We start from the raw sequence: 21,439 nt of genomic DNA, 5'->3' as shown, positions 1-21,439 counted from the left end.
ATCAAAAGCGTTCACGTGGAGACGACTCTTTATCAGGTTCATACAATCCGAGAGCGCACTACACACATTTCTCCATTTCACCCGCTCAAACCCGCTGTAAGCAGTGACATTCTGTTTTCCCGCGAATCCGTAGTCCTCAAGGTTAATTGTCGTAACATTGAGGAAGTAAGGGCTCTAGAATATTTTTTCTAAATTGTGGATACAGCTCTGTCCTTAAATAAGCGGAGTTTCGCAGTCACTAACCCCCTTTGATAGCGATAACTAATGTATGACCATACTTGACACACTACACTCACTACCAAACGACAGAACTACGGCACTACCATATTCACAGACATTCAGCACACACTTGTCCACCCCCGGTAGCTGAGTGGTCAGTGCGACAGACTGTCAATCCTAAGGGCCCGGGTTCGCTTCCCGGCTGGGTCGGAGAATTTCTCCGCTCAAGGACGGGGTATTTTCTTGTCCTTATCATCATCATTTCATCCCCAGCGACGCGCAAGTCGCCGAAGTGGCGTCAAATCGAAAGACTTAGACCCGGCGAACGGTCTACCTGACGGGAGGCCCTAGTCACACGACATTTATATATAGCACACACTTGAAGTTGAATAACTAAATGACGTTCGATTCATAGTGACTATTCAGTTACATAAAGCTAGTGCGCTGAAAAAACAAAAGTCTGTTGCACGCTTGTAATAAAGCATTCTTTGTATTCAGGCCTGTAGGAGGTTTCTACATAACATGATAGTCCTTTTTCAAAATTCAGCACCCGTACACACGTTATAGGATCTAAACAGGGCTGTATCACTAAGTCACCGTTTCTCGCATATGTAACAAACAAAATCTTTGTATGACGGGTTAACAGGCTTTTTTGTTTTTACGTAACAAACTCAATTTTGCCGGCTGAAACTACAGATCCGTCTTGCGGTGTTTCTCCGCCTGCTCGAAAGTGTTAAACAGGCATGCTGTTTGCAACATGAACTTAAAAATTTGCTTGGACTCCAAGAGTTTTGCGGTTTCTCCACCCACCTGCTCCACCCGTGAAAATTAACTCCGAATGAATGTACATTATATTTTGCGGAATGGTTCAAATGGCTCTGAGCACTATGGGGCTTAACATCGGAGGTCATCAGTCCCCTAGAACTACTTAAACTTAACTAATCTAAGGACATCACATACATCCATGCCCGAGGCAGGATTCGAACCTGCGACCGTAACGATCGCGCGGTTCCAGCCTGAAGCGCCTAGAACCGCTCGGCCACAGCGGCCGGCTTATATTTTGCACTCACAATGATTTCTTATTGAGAGGAGAATTGTGTGATCTGGCTGGTGGTCGTTATGCATGGAACGTACTGACACAATATCAGACTTGGCGGTATGAATATATAAAGCACGCCACTGTGTGTAGGCTGGATTTACAAGTGTCGAAAATACGACAAGGTTTCGTGGAAGTGTTGAAATCGATAAATCGAAAAGACTCTAGGGCTCTTTAAATTGTAATTACATCCTTTACTCATCGACAAATATTTGTGATGGCGGGAGGCTTTTTTGCAGTGCGGAAACGACACCCAGCTGGTGCAAGTGTGGACGTATCACAATTTTTTTGTACACCTATAACTGATAGAAATTTTATGCTGCTGCTTGAACGTAAAGGTACTGTGGCTTATGTTTCAACATATCACCGGATGTTTGTAGGGCATAATCAAACTACTGTTCATGTAGGAAGAAAAACATAAGGCTAGTCGTGAAGGAAGGATAGACTTGACGTGGCGAATTGTGAATTCAATGCTTTGAGGAATATATTCTAAAGTAAGGGGTGACAGATTCATTTCGTAAACAGCAGCACAATATTGCAATAAAAGGGCTCAACTGGACCTGCTATAGTGTACAAACAGGACGGGTAATATGGCTGTAAAATAGGAGTCCCCTCATCGGCACCCCTATGCGTATCCTCGCGTTTTCCTTGTTGCATTATCGACAATGATAAATTCAGCACATCGATAGCCGTAATGAAAGATTTTTTATGTGGAAAATTATGTACACTATCGATAATGAGGCTCGTACCAGAACCAAGGGTGACAGGAGGAGACATTTCCAGTACATTGCTCGATGTCAAACTGCAGCAGCAATCCTATTTAATTGTAGTTACACTGAATGAAAAATATGTGCATGGTTTCCAATATTCGTGTGAGTCTGGAGACGACTGTACAAGGCACAGCAGCAAGCAAGCAGGTCAGAGACTCCAGGAGATCGTCTGGTTTATGACGATTTGGTTCGCGGCTCCCCCTGGGATGGTGAATAGTAAACTAATACCTAGTTCTCGTTGAGTTGCCCTCGGGACCGCGTGTGTCGCGTGTATATTCTGCAGAAATTTGAGAAGATTCAATATGACGAGTGTTTGCGCTGAAAGTACTGATATGCATTCGAACTCCTACCATTCAGATCCTCCTGGGGTGGAGGGTGGGGTCGTCCATGGCCAACTGGCCTCTCTCTGGCTGACTCGCACTTCTGCGTCTGTGGTTCAAAAATGGTTCAAATGGCTCTGAGCACTATGGGACTCAACTGCTGAGGTCATTAGTCCCCTAGAACTTAGAACTAGTTAAACCTAACTAACCTAAGGACATCACAAACATCCATGCCCGAGGCAGGATTCGAACCTGCGACCGTAGCGGTCTTGCGGTTCCAGACTGCAGCGCCTTTAACCGCACGGCCACTTCGGCCGGCTGCGTCTGTGGTCATGAGCTGCATTTATGGGGCAGTTCCCTCCGTCAGTACTGCACTGCGGTATGGTGAGTATGTGGGATGTATTTGACATCTGTGGACCACCTTGTCGGGGTTAACTGTCAGTGCAATATGGCGACCTGGACAAGATAGTTTTGCCACTGAAAGTCTCGTCTGCAGAAAACAATGCGGACTGTGCTCCCACACTGGCAGCAGCAGCCGTTTAATAGGTAAATTCAGTAAAAGTTATGAATGAGCTGTACCATTAGCACCATTAGGAAGAATGTATTCATTGTTATTCTGGGCTATTTTCGTAAATAGGTCATGTTAGAACAAGAATTTACATGCCGACAAGCTGAGGCTTCACAAAAGCTCCTATAACAACAACAAAAGCGACAATTAACTATCTCTGTGACACTTTACGAATTCCGAGAAGGGACTGATAAGTAATGGACAGGCTGTTCCGTTAGGATCGTGAGGAAGTATGCATCCTGCGTTATTCTGGGAAGCAATTCAAAAGATTTTTCTAGTGCAGTGAGAGGGGCACTTGGCTGTTATTTACATAGATCCGTGACGTCAGTATAACACTGACAACATTTTAGCTGCACCTCCGAGGGTGAGTCATTATGCAAATATCTTGATGAGGGTGATCTATTATGCAAACATCTCGCTGGACCTCAGATACAAAGGCTATGCATAGACACGTGTTTCTACAGGAATTTTCAGGTGTCAAGTATGAAAGGGATGCTAGCTCCTCATGCTTGCAGGATCCAAATGTAGTGATATTTATCACTTTCAGAGAAGGACAGCATGTTTATATGCAGCTCACGCTAACTGGCTGATTTTGAGAAATGGAGGGGACCGATGCTTGTCTTGCTCTGACGTGCCTTTCATCTCCAGGCCATAAACATGAACCAATATTTCGGTATTCTGCACTTCTAATTTAGGTATGTCCTGGATCTTGATGGGGAAATCGAGACCATCAAAGTTACAACACACACAAATATTATCACACACACACAAATATTATCACCTACATGGTGGACTTTCAGGATGATCCCTATGATTGTTATTTCCTTCGCAATCCAGGATTGACCACGCAAAACAAGCCTAATCATCTATGTTTTCCGCATTAATACATGTCCGCTTATTAGCTATATCTTCTGGTATCTTGATATAGCCAGACCCTCGATTTTCTGGATCATAGACATGTGTATGGGTGTGCAGTTGTAGTATTCGGCTTAGCGCCTTAGCTGACCCTCTGACTTCCATCTCGGAAAACCTGGCCAGTACGGCATTCAAGGTGGATTTACAGAACCACTCGGCGACTGATGAGCTCTGTGTTATCACGCCATTTCCCCCCAAACATAATGAGGAGTTGTCTCTTCAACAACAGAATAAACTTTGGGGGAGTGCACCGCACTACATTTAATGGCGGGATACTGTGGATCATTTGCTACCTTGAGGAGCTCCGTTTCCATGACAGGAAGGCATGCTCTTAGAAAACAAAACAGGGTCACGGTACCCTCCTGCCAGATTTACTCCTCAAAGCCGTCTGTAATCACAGAGTATTCTAACTGCAGTATAGTATCACTGAGCAGATGTCCTTCACTAAAAAGACAGGAGAAAGAACTGCCACTTGCTACAGAATCTTCTTTTTAATTCTATTCTGCATCCACTCTATTGATGATGGCGCTGGGGGAGGAAAGTCGGTATGTGCTGAGGCACAAATACCTTGCATTTACGCCGATTCTGTCGAGTGTGATATGATGATGATGATGATGGTTATGATGGAGGAGCATGCTGCGGTGCTACCAGGTGAGACTGTCTGGAACAGCCAGGCTGTGGTGATGGTTCCTGATGCTGTTGCTGCTGCTGCTGAAAACCCGGCCTGGTAACATGAGGGTTGTGGTTTGTTGCTTGGCCCACAAATGATAGAGGGGTGGTGCCAGGGTGGCAGCGGCAGCGGCGGCTTTCCTTGTGGCGACTAGCAGTGCTCTTATAGGCAATGTGTGGCTAACGGACGCTGTTTTGGGGAGGAAGGAGGTTTAACCACTACTGGTATGCGTGCCACACTGTGTTGTGGCTGTGGAGACGCTACCACTGTGGAAAAAGAGATAAAAAAATAATACTTAAGTATATTGCTTGCTGCTGCTGGCGCAGTAGAAGAAAGACTTATGACGATCACAAGGTTATAAGCAGAGTGAGAAATTACATTTCTCGCTCTGGCTCCAAGGCATTAACACTTCAACGGGCGACTCCGTCACACCCTCAAAGATGTCATCATGATCATCTAATAGGGGCAGATCATACCTCCTTTCCTCCTCCTCCTCTAGTTCAGTGGTCCGTTGTCCAACCCATTCAGACATGTCATTGTCCCTGTCAGTATCGGCGTCTGGCAATTGGTCTGTCTCGCCTACAACAACAACAACAACAAAAAACAAGATATATAAAGCGAAAAAGCAAGAATGAAATTAGCAAATTTTAATTGCTACTATGCAAGAACAAATTACAATGAAAATTATACTCAAATGGCAATGCTGTCTGTGAACCCAACACAGGAAGCTGGATTTCGAGAGTCTGCCAACTCCCATTTCCTCTGACATTCCAAGATAAAATCCTAGAGTTGTACTATAAGAAGAAGATGGAACTAAAAAGGCGAATTTAATATACACACAAAAATTTACACACAAAATACAAATTATTTACTTACTTGGAAATCTTGTCTCCACAACTCTATGCCTCTTTCTGCTACACTCTGAATCGTTGCTGCTGCTACCTCTCTTCATCTTGGGGAGAAAAAAACATGTACACACAGAGGTGACAGTATGCACAATAAGGCAGATGACAGTGGACTGAGGACAATGGAAGTTGGTTGTGGGTTTATATATAGACTGAGGCGACCAATGAGCGAGCTTCATTTGAATGTACAGCCAATGAGAAGCTTTCATGGAACATCACTATTTCCTGGAAGGGCTTGATGCGACCATTGTCTCTCTTTACAAATAACAAGAATGCTTCATCATTAACAGTGTTTTCGCAAGTGTGCACATACATGATGATGGCTCTTAGCAGTGAGAAATTTAACATTTTTGAGATGTATGCTGAAAGCAGGACATTACCATTTCTGGGAAGGGTAACATGTGAGGCCTCGTTATGACCATCAGGACGAATGCAATCGATGTTATTCTGGGCTGTTTTCGTGAACACGTCCTGTTAGGACGAGAATTTCCATGCTGATCTCACGAAATCTCCTACAACAACAAATGCGACTGTCAATTATTTCTGTGACACTTCATGAATTCTGAGAAGGGACTGATAAGTAATGGACAGGCTGTCCCTTTGTGATCACTAGGGTGAATGCATCCTGTGTTTCTCTGGGAAGCACTGCAAAAGATTTCTATAGCGCGTCCAGAGGGTGACTTGTCTGTTAAATATAAAACTGACAGCCTTTTAGCTGCACCTGGGTGGGTGAGTCACTATGCAGACATCTCTCGCTTGGCAATTAGGCCTGCACAGGACCGGCATGTACGCTTGGTGGTTGGGTAAACACATACGTGGCTGGAGGCGCCTCACATGTCCCATTAGGATCGCTAGGGAGAATGCACCCTGTGCTATTCCAGGAAGCATTGCAACAGATTTCTACAATGTGTTCAGAGGGAGAATTGGCTGTTATTTACATAGACATGTGACATCAATATAACATTAAGAACCGTTTAGTTATATCTGCGAGGGTTAGCCACTATGCAAACTCTCTCGGCACTGAGCAGCAGGTACAAAGGCGCCACAAACGGTGGTTAGGTGAACACGTGCTCGGCCAGAGGGAGACTTGGCTCTGATTTACATAGACGTCTGACGTTACTATAACATTTGAAGATTTGTAACTGTATACACAAAAACTGACGCGACTTTCACCAAGCGAAGGCTTGTGCACCAGAATTTGTCTCTCTGGCGCTGGTTTCTGTCCAGCTGGCCCTGCAAGGCACCCATATAAAGTCGGCAGCATTGGCGCATGCACGCGTTGGAACCTCTGTAGGGAGCAGTTCACTGAAATGAAACAGTCGAATTTCTTAATGATTGTTTGAAAGCGATTTTACGTGCAATTTGTGTTAGTGCACTGCATTATTTGGCGTTATTTAATTGTTGTGAGACTGTTGGCAGAGCATTATATATGCATTATTTTGACAATTTCAGTTGTAATGAACATGTCTGTTGCATTATTTTGTAAACAGGTCTGTAGACTGTGCTATGCATTATTTCAGTAATTTACGAGTTGTATGCATGTCTGCACATCATTTTAATGCATTATTTCGATAATTTACGAGTATTTTGCTGGTGTGTAGGCTATTCACTGTGATGCCAAGCATGTCAGAGTGAGTATTTTATATCAGTGAAATAAACTATGTGAAATCCATCCAAAATAAATAAAGTACGTTCCTTCCTCTCTCCACCAGCTGGACACAGACCGAGTCCTTTTCCCACCATTTTTCCCCAGACTGCCATGGGATGACAGTGCCCTCTGGTGGTGGTATTGTGTACTAGGTCAGTTGGCTCCCAGACCTCATGGTGGACACACTGGATGGAGCTACTGCCTATGACAACTCAAATTGTTCAAATAAATAATTACTATTAAAAACAGTCTTGATCACGATTTATTTAACAAGGTGACTGGTTTCGACCACTACTGTGGTCATCTTCAGACCTACAAGTTGTATACAAAGCTCTAATTAGAGGGCTACATACATTAAAGAAAATACATAAAGTTATAAAGCTATAAAACGTTGAATTACCGTTGAGTAGGAACCTCTTTCTGTTGGAGAATCACTACTGGACAAACCAGTGCACGTCTTACTATATATAATGGAGGCTCCACCCACTTCTGACTGCATGATGTCATTACTAACCAATGAGTTATAAGTCGAATTACATTTTAAAATTTCTTAGTTAAAAGAACATTGTCAAGAATTAGAAATAAATTCACACTAAACTTAGCTTATTAAACAGCTATTGTCAATTAAGAAGCGTTAAAAATATTTAAATATGTAAGAAAATGAACTTCGGTTTGGCAGACATGGGTTGCCCTCTCAAGGCCTGTCAGTGAACCATTTGGAACCACTGGTTGCTATGGTGAAGTTGGACGCCATTGCAAAGATGAAGCAGCAGGCTTTTCCTACATATTTAAATATTTTTAACGCTTCTTAATTGACAATAGCTGTTTAATAAGCTAAGTTTAGTGTGTATTTATTTCTAATTCTTGACAATGTTCTTTTAACTAAGAAATTTTAAATTGTAATTCGACTTATAACTCATTGGTTAGTAATGACATCATGCAGTCAGAAGTGGGTGGGGCCTCCATTATATATAGTAGGACGTGCACTGGTTTGTCCAGTAGTGATTCTCCAACAGAAAGAGGTTCCTACTCAATGGTAATTCAACGATTTATAGCTTTATAGCTTTATAACTTTATGTATTTTCTTTAATATATGTAGCGCTCTAATTAGAGCTTTGTATACAACTTGTAGGTCTGAAGATGACCACAGTAGTGGTCGAAACCGGTCACCTTGTTAAATAAATCGTGATCAAGACGGTTTTTAATAGTAATTATTTATAAGATATTGATCATTGCTGTTCCCATAATGCATCCAAAATGTTCAAGTAAAGACTGCATTCAAAATAAAGACTTATATTCACCCTATCCAGCACAGACTTTGTCCCTTTCCTGCCAATTCCAAAGATGAGGTGGTGGTCAGATAGGTTAGTGGAGGTAGCCCAACTGACCTACTTTCCCGCCAAAATTTGAACTACTCGCCATGACATCATTGCGATGTTGCCATATCTATTGCCACCATCTTGGATCCGCCATCTTGAATAAATTTGGCAGCAATGCAATGTGGTTCCATACAAACTTTGTCCCACTACTGCTCTTTATCTCAAAACTACGTGATTTCTACAGTCGGAGAATCGAAAAGTTGTCCCAATGTTGCAGACTGTTGCAAATAGTGAAGGAGAAAATATTATTGATGACTAAAGCTTCTGTTATATGATGGAAAACTTACGCACCAAGCCAATACTATTGTTATCGTACAGATAAGGTTCATTGCAGGTGGAGGCACACTGCAGTTGCCATTTCTTGACAAACTCGTAGCAACAGCAATATTTGTCTCCACAACATCGGATCAGATCACAATTGTGGCAGCACACAGACCACCACCAAGGCTTTGCAGATTCTAGCGTTCCTTTCCCTCCGTGGTAAACTGCTTATTGCAGAGGAATTTAACGCAAAACATTCGAAATGGAATTCACAGGTGATGAACACTAGGGGTCATCATCTGGTGGGCGTAGCTAGGCAGCACAAAAGGTTCATGCTTGGGCTGTATGACCCTCCCACATATCCGAGAAACTGAGGTCGTGCTGACGCGCTTTATGTCGCGATTGTGATGGCCAAACACCCCACAGTACTAACCACACATTAAACCCACTCGACTGACAACCTCCATGTAATGTCTAATGTGGAGCTTCAAGGCGAGACAACAACCAGCCATCGCAGGCAGTTAGGGTGAATCGATTGAGAGCAATTTAAAGAGTGCATCGAAAATATCAGGTGAATGGAGTGGCCTGCCTGGTCTCCAGACCTGAACCCCATCGAGCACGTTTGAGATGCTCTCGGTCGACGTATCGCTGCACGTCTTCAAACCCCTACGACACTTCCTGAGCTCCGACAGGCACTGGTGCCAGAATGGGAGGCTATACCCCAGCAGCTGCGCGACCACCTGATCCAGAGTATGCCAACCCGTTATGAGGCCTGTGTACGTGTGCATGGTGATCATATTCCATATTGATGTCGGGGCACATGCGCAGGAAACAGTGGCGTTTTGTAGTACATGTGTTTCGGGACGGTTTTCTCAACTTATCGCCAATACCGTGGACTTACAGATCTGTGCCTATGCTAATAGCGCCAGTTTTGCGTAGTGCCGCGTTGTGTGGCACCACATTCTGCAATTATCCTTAATTTATGAGCACGAATGTAGTTAAAGTACCAACAGCCTAAATCACAGTTTACAGAACCATAGATAACAGTTTATCCAGGATATCAATCGTACTGTTCTTGGCACTCCGTATGTCGGCTCAGTGCAAACTTGTGAAATAGTAACCGTAGTGTAAGACACATGTAAACTTTCAAACCACAATTAGTTGCTATTCGGAAAACTAGCCACTTAAAAAGGTTCCTTCGATTTCATTGTTATTTATACGGCTTCATGTAATAATGCAAGAAATTTTTGGTATTCTCTTAGACGTTTTCGATTCAGGCACCATGCGCCACATAACCATGTCTCCATACGTGTACTCAGATTGCTTTGTTACGACTTCACATAGGCACCGACTCAATGGAGGCTGAGGGGGCCCGAGCCAACTCAAAATTCGTTTGGGGCGGGGGGGCGCCCCCTAATAATTTAAGAAAATTATTAGCTATATTATGCTTTGTAAAATCTCAAAATTATGTTGGAATTTTTTATTTTCCTTGTTTGACGATAGTTACCTTTTAAAAGACATTCAGTAGTGAGTTAAAACAAATAATTACTACGGCAGTAAGGAGGTTAACTGAAAACGAGTGGTGTGAATCATGATAGTGTTACGGTGCTGCGGGCACACTTAGAATTTGTCCCGGTGCGCGAACCTTCGGGTAAAGTCTGGCGCCGGCGGGCCAGCGTTGCGGCCACGGCGACATCAAGAGGACTGGACCAGAAGCACGGAACCCTCCGCCTCGCGTCGCCTTAACGCTTCGAGACATTACGATGCCGCTGCTATGTAACGCCCACCCTGCTGCCGCAGTCATTCAATGTGGATAGTTTCGTTCAGTGCATGCTGCAGACGTGCTTAGTGTTCTGACTTTAGTGTCTAGTGGGCTATTTTATATGACTACATTTTATTCGTTTACTTTAGTCTCTTAGTGTATTGTGAATTAAGTTTGCAATGGATAAATTTGTTACTTAAAAGGTGCGCTTGGAACTTGATGATACTGCATGTCAAGCTCCAACAATTATTGTGTCGTCAATTGCTTCGTCGTCTTCAGACGAGAACCGTTCACAGCCGAAACCTGGACAATCAGGTAAGGGAAGATCATTTCAGAAGTCTTGGTGATCAAATATACATGGCCAGTACATGAAGCATCTAGCGAAAAAGTTTTTTGCCAAACCTGAAAAGAGGCAGATCGTAAAAATCTGTTACAATTTTCTTAAAAAAAAGAAGATGAGTTTACTTCTGAAGGGTTTTCTAATTGGAAAAAGGCTTTGGAAAAATTCCGTTTTCATGAAAATACGTTTATGCATAAAGAAAGTGTTCTGAAACTAAATTCTATCACTAACGGAAGTGTGGCCTCCCAGTGGAATGAACAGATAGATGGTGATATGAAGAAAGACCGTTTAGCTCTTGAGACAATGTTTACTACCTTACAATTTCTATGCTGACAAGGACTAGCAATTAGAGGGTATGAAGATGTAAACTCAATTTTTTTTCAATTGTTGGAACTCAGAATGAACGACATATTTGGGTTTAAATGTTGGTTAGGGTGTTCGGGGTATAAGTGCACGTCCCACGATATTCAAAACGAGATCATTGATCTACTAGGAAAGTCTGTGTTGAAAAAGATGTTGGCCTCAATCAAGAAGACTGCACATTTCTCTGTTATGGTTGACGAAACAAATGATTTTGACGGAACAAATGATTCTTCGATTCACCAACAAGTGTCATTTTGTATTCGCACTGTCGATGATTCCTTAATCATCAATGAGGACTTAGTTGGCTTTTACGAGACCCCCAACACTGAATCACAAACTCTATTTAGTATTTTAAAAATATTTTTGCTCGTCTTGGTTTGTAAATGGTTAACTTGAGAGGACAGTGCCTCGAATATGATAGCTAAGTTCACAGAACTAAAAAAGTTAGTTTTGGATATACAACCAAAAGCACATTATGTGCACTCCACTGCTCACAGTTTAGACTTGGCAGTTGTAGACAGTCTCCGCCATCTATGAGGGATATTATGGCTTTAGCCAAGGACTTAATAACACCGTAAGGGAATTCAACAAAAGGATGGGACTCTTCAGAAGCATACGCTGCGAGAGCGCCAACGACTAAGCTGGTCTACGACCCCTTTGCCCGACTCGATGGAGTATGCTAGCTCATAGTATCTTGAGAATGCTGAAAAACTTTGAAGAACTTCTACAGTTTTGTGAAACATTTTCTGCGGAGGACAAAGCAGAGGCAGGTTACTACCTTGAGTCAATGTTACAATTCAAGACTTATTTCTTTTTTCGTCTTTATTGCCATGCAATGAACCCAGGAGAGCGTGTCAATGAAAAAATTCAATGCTCTCATGTAAGTGTTGCTTATCTGGAAAAAAAATATATGAGGGCTTGATTTGTATATTGAATGGAAGGCGTGATAGTTCTGAACACTTTTGGGAATTGTGTTTAAAAGAAAAACCTTCACAAGTTGATCATCCTTCGCTTCCTCGGAAAAGAAGTATACCAAAGAAGTACGGAAACAACGAATCCAGCTCGCCGCACGCTTTCTACACCGCAAAGGAATATTACAAAGCCATTTACATTGAAATTTGTGAAACGGTGCAATCTTGCATTACTGAGCGGTTTGCTTCAACTGGACTCATACAAGTCATTGCAGTTGAACAAGAGGGCTTATTTTTAGTAAACAGAGGTGAAACAAGTTTAGAAAAATCGACTGAGTTTTTTTAGAAATGACGTAGACATTGAGAGACTGCGCTTACACTTGAACATGTTAGCTGATATCGCTAGTAAAAAACAACTGGTCTTAAAAAACATGCGTGATGTAAGAAAGTGCGTTACACAAGAGCCTGCAGTTGGAGAAATGTTATGTGAAGTAGTGAAGTGCATTAAGCTTCTCCAAGCAGTTCCAATCACGACAGCAACAGCAGAACGATGATTTAGCGCCCTTAGACGTCTGAAGTCATATCTACAATAGGACAGAAGCGATTGAGCAACTTGTCTGTTCTTCATGCCCACCGAGATGTTTTGGATGAATTGGATATCCAACCAGTCATCAACGACTTCGTAGTTAGTAAACCAATCGGACGGTCGACATTTGCACTTTCTAAAGTCACTCTACCCCAAATAATGGCATTTAGAGCAATATTAAAAACCATTACTAAATAGAGAATTAAATACATACATAGCGTTAAATTTTCAGTTTTGAAATATTAGTACTAGTTTAGTATTGTATTACTATATCACTATAGTACTGTATTAGTTATTTTCAAATACTTAAATATTTTTAGGCTGTAAGACCCAATTAAAACCCCCTATTTACATAATTTTTGACTGAAAGTATTAGGCATACTGTATTAACTTTATCAACTGTATTAAAGCATTAACTTTGAGATATTGTTTTTATTTAATGAACAATGAGCCTTATTCAACGTAAGCTTAAATTGTTTTACTTAGTAATCAAAGTGCTATTAATGTGCGACAGCAATATTTTATGTTTTATTGCTTTAATGATAGTTTAGGATTTATTTAAATATAATTTCAGTCTTTTCAGAGTTTTATACTCACTACTCTGTAATAGTCTATAAGCATGGTTATTACTTTATGTAAAATTAGCTTTTTACGAAAATACCGTACGTCTTTCTTGTTTCAAAGCCAAAAAATGTGTCCTGCTTGTCGAGTTTCCTGGAGTGTCGAGTTATCGATAGTCCTGTTTTCGGGTTCTAATGTAGATCATATGACTCTAAAACGCTTAAAAAACTTTAAAACTCGATATTTTTCATCTAAAATTTAGAAAATTTACCGCGTCAAGACCCCCAATATGCCCCCCCCCCCCCAAATATTTTTTTTATGTCGGCGCCTGTGCGACTTCACATAGTCATCTATCGATATATTATAAAGCATGCATCTCTAGTAAAATCTATGAATTCAAAGATGAGTGTCCGTTTGTTTGCTTGTTTATTTGTTTGTAATTCGTACGGATCTACAGTTTTACTCCGATGTTGCTGAAATATTGTACACTTCACATTCAAGAGAAGAGAAAGGTCACTGTCTACAAAACATTTCGTGATAATTTCCACGTTATCCAGTAAGGAATATTACACCGGACTTAAGCTACATATTTTTAATATACACGAAACGTTGTTACTAAACATATCGAGAAGCATTTGACCGATTTACTTCAATGTTCTTGGTCGATTTGCTTCAAATTTCTAGTCCGACGAAACAATGGAGAAAAATGAAATGCGTAACAAACGAAATACATCGTGATGAAGTGACTCTTATTCCTATTGCGAGAATAAATTACAGCCGCAATACCCGTCTTAGAGGTAATACCATCAGACGTCACTAGACCGCGAAAGCGCGAGAATTTGACAGAAACATGATTGGAGACTCATATTTATTGAATAGTTGCCTTTGTTATGTATGATGTATATCCTAGAAGATATTGTAGTCCGTGTTTCACAGTATTTTTATTACTAAAATCCATAAGTTATACAAACGCTTACACAGCCCGTGGACATAGCACCAAGAAAAGTCACTAGGTTTTAAGTAGATTATGCATTACAGGCAGTCGATATTACATAAATTCACACGAGTACACAATTTCAAGACACAGAGATATTTTACGCAAAAGTAACAGTGCGTTATAAAACGTATAGCCACACAATGGTGCGAAACTAAAATTATTATTTCCATTCATGACACAGAAAGTACAGGGTGTTTCAAAATGAATGTACCGGTTTTAAGGCGTTGTAGAATTTATTACGATCAATTTACAATTGAAAATAATACACCAAATGAAAGAGCAAGTCAGTCTTTTTTTGTATATCTGTGCGCAGTGGGAAGAATACGGTATGGGAAAGAGTGACTGAAATACGTGTTGAATGAGTGCGGGTCTTTCACGCTTAGCCCAAACAAGTATCCCAGCGGAAAGTTTATGGGCCTTTCGTTTTTTGTGAATGAAGTGCAACTAATGTTCCTTATCTTAATGTGCTACAGCTATGGCTTGTGCTTCAATGGGAAGAAGTTGAACAACACATCTTTATTTGGGAGCAAGCTGGTGCGCCGTCTCACTGGCATAATTCAGTACGCGACTGGTTAAACGACGTTGTATCCGACCGGAGGATTGGGCGCAAGGGGCCGGTTGACACAGCATCTTATGCATGACCTCCTCGTTCACACACGATTGACGCGATCATGTGTATGTGACTCCCATACCAGCTCATCTATCCGACTTTAGAAGCAGTGTTAATGCAACAGTTACTCCTGACACATTGATGAAGGTTTCGGAAAAACTCGCCTGTCGACCCGACGTGTGATCTGTGTTCACACTGAATAATTGTAAGAAAAACTGTTTCTGTTTCTCTTTCATTTGGTGTATTATTCATAATTGTAAGGCGAATGTAATATGTGCTACAAAGCCTTAAATCCTATATATTCATTTTGAAGTACCCTGAAGAACCGAAGACAAATCTGACGTACCAACCCGCAGTTCTGTCTTAGATGTGAAAGGAAAACAAAAAAAAAAAAAAAAAAAAAGAAGAAGAAGAAGAGATGTATATCGGATTACGAAAGTAGACACACACACATTTTACCGATAGGAAGCCAAAACTTGAGTAAACTGTGTAGTTGGGCTGCTACGCTTGATTCACCTGACAGAAGTGTGGCTGACTACAATTCCCAGACTGTCCCTGCAAACTCTGCTGGCCGCCTCCCGTCTTGTGACAACGAAACAACTGAATGCAACCCACCGTGTGAAGAGGCAGGATGGTGCTGGCTGCAGCATTGTATCGTAATACCAGCCCGATATTTTGGCTGAATAATTATCGCGTACATTAGCCTGCAGTGCTCATTCTCACGTGTGCGACCCTATCATACCTTTAGCATACGTTTCTATTGGACCGGTTTGACTTCCGGCTTCTACACACATCCGTGATTTTCTAGCTTTCCGTTTCTGTTTCCGTTGTGATAGCGAGCACTGCACTCTAGAAACGGTGTGCTGGACCGTATCTTCACCTGATGCTTTAGCATGAACTCAGACTTTTATAACGCATATTATAATTTTTCCTGACTTCCGGGCATATTTTACAATAACTCGCATGATAACGCTTTTTATTGATATGCAGAACACAAGTAATTTCGCGAATCTGAGTACGTTTTATAAACTACTTAGTTAAAAGCGTCCTAGGTAGTCTCGGAAGATATCGGTAGAGACGAATATCCATTGTGATTTCTCTTATTGTACCGTCGCTATGCAGCACGAACGTGCTCTTTCTTCCTGCGTTTCTCTTACGAAGACAGTGGATAGTGAAACACTTTTCATTGTCACTGACAAAGGAAACTGCCGCTTAGGATCTAATGAAGTGGAATGCGTGATTCATTTCAATCGTATAATGGAGGTAACTTATGGCTTCTGCTAGGTCTGAAGGAAGAGACCTTCTGTCAGAATGGATCGAGGGAAAAGAATGTCTAAAAACGGACGATGTTGTCGTTTATGACTGTTGCAATAAGTATGTAAGCACTTGTGTATTTACCTTATTATTATCAGGCGGTAGTGCATTTCAAAGAACGTTATTCCTAACCACTTGCAGAACATATTAACCCAGTTAGTTTAAATCTTACTTAACTTAGGAAACTTGTGTGTCAAAATAGTAATTTTGATATAGGTTATATTTCGTTTGCATATCAAGTGCTTGAAAAAGTCTCAAGTAGTCTGCAATAATTTCTGCATGTCATACTGTGGAAAGACGCCAAACTTCACAATGTGCAATAATTTATTAGTACGATATCAGCTGAACGAATGTAAAATCCATTTTTTTAGGATTTATGTGATGCTTCGGCAGGAATAAACATACCATTTGAAAAACAGGCATAAAAATCATTTTTAAAAACCTATACAAAATATGATATCCCAGATCCAATCATCTTACGCAAAAATTACCTTCAAATATCATAGCAAAAGTATGTGCAAAAGTACTTAATACTAATGTCAGTTTTCACGTGCAGCCGTTTAAAAATAGGTAAAAAAAAACTTTTTTTGCGACATTGCGTCACGAGACTGCAGCGATTTTATCTTGTAAAATTCTTGGAATATTATCTGCGGTCTGTATGATCTTCCAAGAACGTAAAAAATAATTTTATAAACTTAAACGGGATTCAACATGAATATCAACTGTTTGTTTGTCATTGAGGTGTTAATGAAATTGACTCGGAAACCTCGAAGATACAGGCCTCTACTGATGAGACTACTAACTGTCTCAGTCGGTATGTTCCAAAACTGATTGTTGGAATTAAGTGAGGACAGGCCAGGACAACTTCATCCACTGTGCCGCGAAGTTTTCCAAAAAGGAGAAAACTTTAAAATCGCAAATTCATTAGATCAGCTAATGTATCTATGTATATAGATGTATGTGTGTATATAGATGAGCTAATGTACAGAAACATTTGTAAAATCTGTAAACATTTTAACAAGCCGAAGTGCGATTAACGGTTCAAAGTGGATTTTGGGGCGTCTTTGTTATACAACGGTAGTTGTGTTTCAACAGACTTACTTTAATTTCACTTTCATAACTTTTCTCTTGTTACTTCCAAGTTCCGCGTGGCATTTTTACTATAACGGATGATCGGCGTAAGTTGTCAGCACTGTATTAAGTGATGGAGACTGATTCTCCTCACAGCATCTCTCACCTATGGAGTGTCCGTGTGCTCCTTTACTTTACTCACAAAACAAGGGAGCTGGGTGTGCTAAAAAGTTTACAAACTCTACGTCGTGTTTTAAAATGCAGCAGCAATTTGCTATATGATTACCTTTTTAAGGATATTGTGGCTTATAATTAAGAAAAGAAATGTTAAGCAATACTCCCCCATATATGATGAAGGCCAGAAAACTAATCAAAATATATTTATCCTAACCTAAAGCAAATTACATGTTTAGTCCATGCACTACATTGTGTAGCTGAGAAAGAACGTCTGAAATACGACAACTTGAATAATCTTATATCCTCTACAAAGAAAGTAAATAGTCGCATAAAATTCAAATCTTCGATGATGACCTTTGCGGCTACTGTCTATCTATACCACGAAACTGTAATCGTGTTCTAGCACGGATTCATTAATTCAAAGATTTCAGTATTAGAGGATGAATTTCCTTATGACGTACTTTCACGTCTTTTGTTACTCCCAAGTTCCGTGTGGGTATTTTTCCTACAGCACCTCGCTCAACTCCGTGCTCAGGGGGCTCACAGCGGTGTCGACCCAGGGCTGGTCATGGGCTGCAGGATCTCCACAAAGCTCTCCCACTTTTGTCTGCAGTGTTCAGCGTAGTCAGGACTTCAGAACTCTACAGCCCGCAAAGTGTTTTATTCCGTGACGTCACCGAGCCACTTGCAACGTTGTTGGCGGCCGGTTTGCACGCTGGAAGCCGATTTAGATAAGCAAGTCGCCCGTGTAAAACAAACACAACAAGAGAGAGATATACGCTCTACAATACTGTGTAAATTAATTTCGCTGAAGGAGTAACTAGGGAAATACTGACGCCGAAGTAGAAGTTTTCTTCCAGAGGCTCTTACAAATGTCACGCAAAGAAATATAGTTCCACTGGAAACAAATAAAGGTCTGTGTAACATAAAAATTAAAAATTACTTGCTTACTACAGGAAATTTGTAACACTGAGCGCCATAAATTAGCAGAAAACATTACGGATATGTTTGCTGGTTCTGGATATATTATGGGGAGCAGTCTTACCTCTACAAATAAAATCAAGTTTTATGATTCCACAGATGTCATCGCTATTAAGATACCATCCGCTTCGGCCAGAGGCAATGAAACTGATGTTTGGCGAGGGGAGAAATTGGCTATGAAATCTGAATTACAGCGTTTCAGGTAGAGCAATGCACCCACACTTCGAGGTAGTTACTCACTGGGGATAATGAATCTCTATCATTATGTACAGCCATTTCGTATCCACACCTGAATATATGCCTGCTTTAGAAATTTTCATTGCGGTCTTCAACAGTACCCTGTATGTTCTCTTGGAAATTTGTGGTAAGGTCTTATGGGACCAAACTGCTGATGTCATCGATCCCTAAGCTTACACACTACTTAATCTAACTTAAACTAACTTATGCTAAGGACAACACATTCACCGATGCCCGGGGGAGGACTCCAACCTCCTACGGGGCAAGCCGCACGGACCGTGACAAGGCGCCCGAGACCGAGCGGCTACTCCGTGCGGCCCGTATATTCTCTGACGAGAGCTACCAGTCGCCCATTAGCGCCCATTAGGTCGCCATCCCACTCTATTCTTTTTCCCTGGAGTCCTGATAGGAATGTCCTTTCAGCGTTTGTCTTCAAACTTGCTGGTTAAAGTCTTACTCCGCCTCCATTTCCTAATCTTACAGTAGTAATTGTGGCCTCCAATCTCGTCTGTTTCCTGATGAAATGGTTTCTTTCTCTCCTAATAATTCCCATGTTCATATTTCCACTTCTCATTGAGCAACCCTCTATCTTTTGACTGGTTTTCGCGTTAAGATGGACACATCATCCACCCAAGTCATAACTAGTAATACACATACTGTAAGGTTTCAGTTTGGAAATTTCGTAGGTCGAAGTCCTGTACCTACTATCATGCAAATAGACTCTTGTAAATATCGATTCCACTCTCCACAACTTGCGAGGCGGATGGAGACTGTCGACTATGGTAACAATGACAGCAGAATCGATGAAACGAGTGAACTTGTAGGTTGATCTGCGATGTTCCTTGGTCGACGCCAAACCAAATATAAACGAAAATGCATGAGTACAAATAAGCGAAACCAACAATCTTTTGATTCATTATTCCATGATTTAAAAGATATACAACAAATATTAAGATTTGTTTGTCTGAATCACATGTTATTTTAAAACCGAAGGTATAATTTGTTTATAAAGCTAAAGCTTAGTTACGTTCCAAAACTTGTTGGAGGTGTTGCTGATAAAACAGAAGTGATTTCTTGCGTTCCCCAAGGTAGTGTTATAGGCCCTTTGCTGTTCCTTGTGTATATAAACGATTTGGGAGACAATCAGAGCAGCCGTCTTCGGTTGTTTGCAGTTTACGCTGTCGTTTACTGACTAATAAAGTCATCAGAAGATCAAAACAAAGTGAAAAACGATTTAGAAAAGATATCATATTGGTGCGAAAAGCGACAGTTGACCCTAAACAGCGAAAAGTGTCAGGTCATCTACATGAGTGCTAAATGGAACTCGTTAAACTTTGGTTGCACGATAAATCAGTCTAATGTAAAAGCCGTAAATTCAACTAAATACCTAGGTATTACAATTAAGGACAACTTAAATTGGAAGGAACACATAGAAAATGTTGTGGGGAAGGCTAACCAAAGACTGCGTTTATTGGCAGGACACTTAGAAAATGTAACAGACCTACTAAGGAGGCTACCTACATTACACTTGTCCGTGCTCTTTTAGAATACTGCTGCGTGGTGTGGGATCCTTACAAGGTAGGACTGACGGAGTACATCGAAAAAATTCAAAGAATGGCAGCACGTTTTGTATTAGCGCAAAATAAGGGAGAGAGTGTCACAAAAATGATACAGGATTTGGGCTGGACATCATTAAAAGAAAGATGTTTTTGCCGGCCGAAGTGGCCCTGCGATTAAAGGCGCTGCAGTCTGGAACCGCAAGACCGCTACGGTCGCAGGTTCGAATCCTGCCTCGGGCATGGATGTTTGCGATGTCCTTAGGTTAGTTAGGTTTAACTAGTTCTAAGTTCTAGGGGACTAATGACCTCAGCAGTTGAGTCCCATAGTGCTCAGAGCCATTTCAACCAATTTTTGAAAGATGTTTTTCGTTGCGTCGGGATCTTCTCACAAAATTCCAGACACCAATTTTCTCCTCCGAATACGAAAATATTTTGTTGATACCGACCTACGTAGGGGGGGGGGGGGGGGGGGCGGGGGGGATCATCGCGATAAAATAAGGGAAATCAGAGTTCGTACGGAAAGACATAGGTGTTCGTTCTTTTCGCGCGATATACGAGATTGGAATAATAGAGAATTGTGAATGTGGTTCGATGAAGCCTCTGCCAGTCACTTAAATGTGATTTGCAGAGTATTCATGTAGATGTAGGTATATGATGTCTTTCAGTGGTTGCGATCTCAGTGTTAAAAATTGGTCATTTCCTCTTCTTTGACATACATGTCAAATGAAATTAGTGATTTTTTTTTTAAGGAATCAACCTGACATTCGCATCAGATGTTCGAAACAAACTACGAAAGTCCCAAAACAAAGTGCCTGGGAAGCTTAGACGAACGAGTTCTATCGAATATGAATGGAGTGTGCCATGCCATACTAGTTACACATTCCGTGCGTATCTGCGACACGACACTCACATTTAATCCACTAACTTACTAATATTTTTCTATATTCGACCTATATTTACGAAATTCAGCAAATTTTGTCCTACACACTTTCCTCAAGATTATGCAATGATTTGATAGGAATTTCTTTTAAACCTATCCTTACTATTTACTGAAGTGTTGAGGAGTGAAGATAATACTGTTTTAGAAGTTTTCGTTGGTGTGGTACAGCCGAAAACACACAGGCATCTGATACGGCACTAGACATTTCTCACACTCATATCGTGCATCACTTTTTTTCTCCCTTGCTCTGTGGGGGATAAACTTAACAAAATGTGTAAA

The 21,439-nt window shown here is 41.1% G+C and overlaps 1 long non-coding RNA gene across 1 annotated transcript in view; it reads right to left on the bottom strand.

Moving 5' to 3' along the window:
* Positions 1-15,402, bottom strand: part of LOC126419881 (uncharacterized) — a 41,288-nt gene extending 25,886 nt beyond the window's left edge. The window contains exons 1-2 of the long non-coding RNA XR_007576019.1: positions 15,334-15,402; positions 5,035-5,137 (exon numbers count right to left, since the gene is read on the bottom strand). This is a non-coding gene — a long non-coding RNA (uncharacterized LOC126419881). The remainder of the gene's footprint in view (positions 1-5,034; positions 5,138-15,333) is intronic.
* Between the last annotated feature and the right edge of the window lie 6,037 nt (positions 15,403-21,439).

This window comes from Schistocerca serialis, chromosome 9 (assembly GCF_023864345.2).
Source record: "Schistocerca serialis cubense isolate TAMUIC-IGC-003099 chromosome 9, iqSchSeri2.2, whole genome shotgun sequence".
NCBI classification, from domain to species: domain Eukaryota; kingdom Metazoa; phylum Arthropoda; class Insecta; order Orthoptera; family Acrididae; genus Schistocerca; species Schistocerca serialis.
This window is presented reverse-complemented; position numbering and strand designations above follow the sequence as displayed.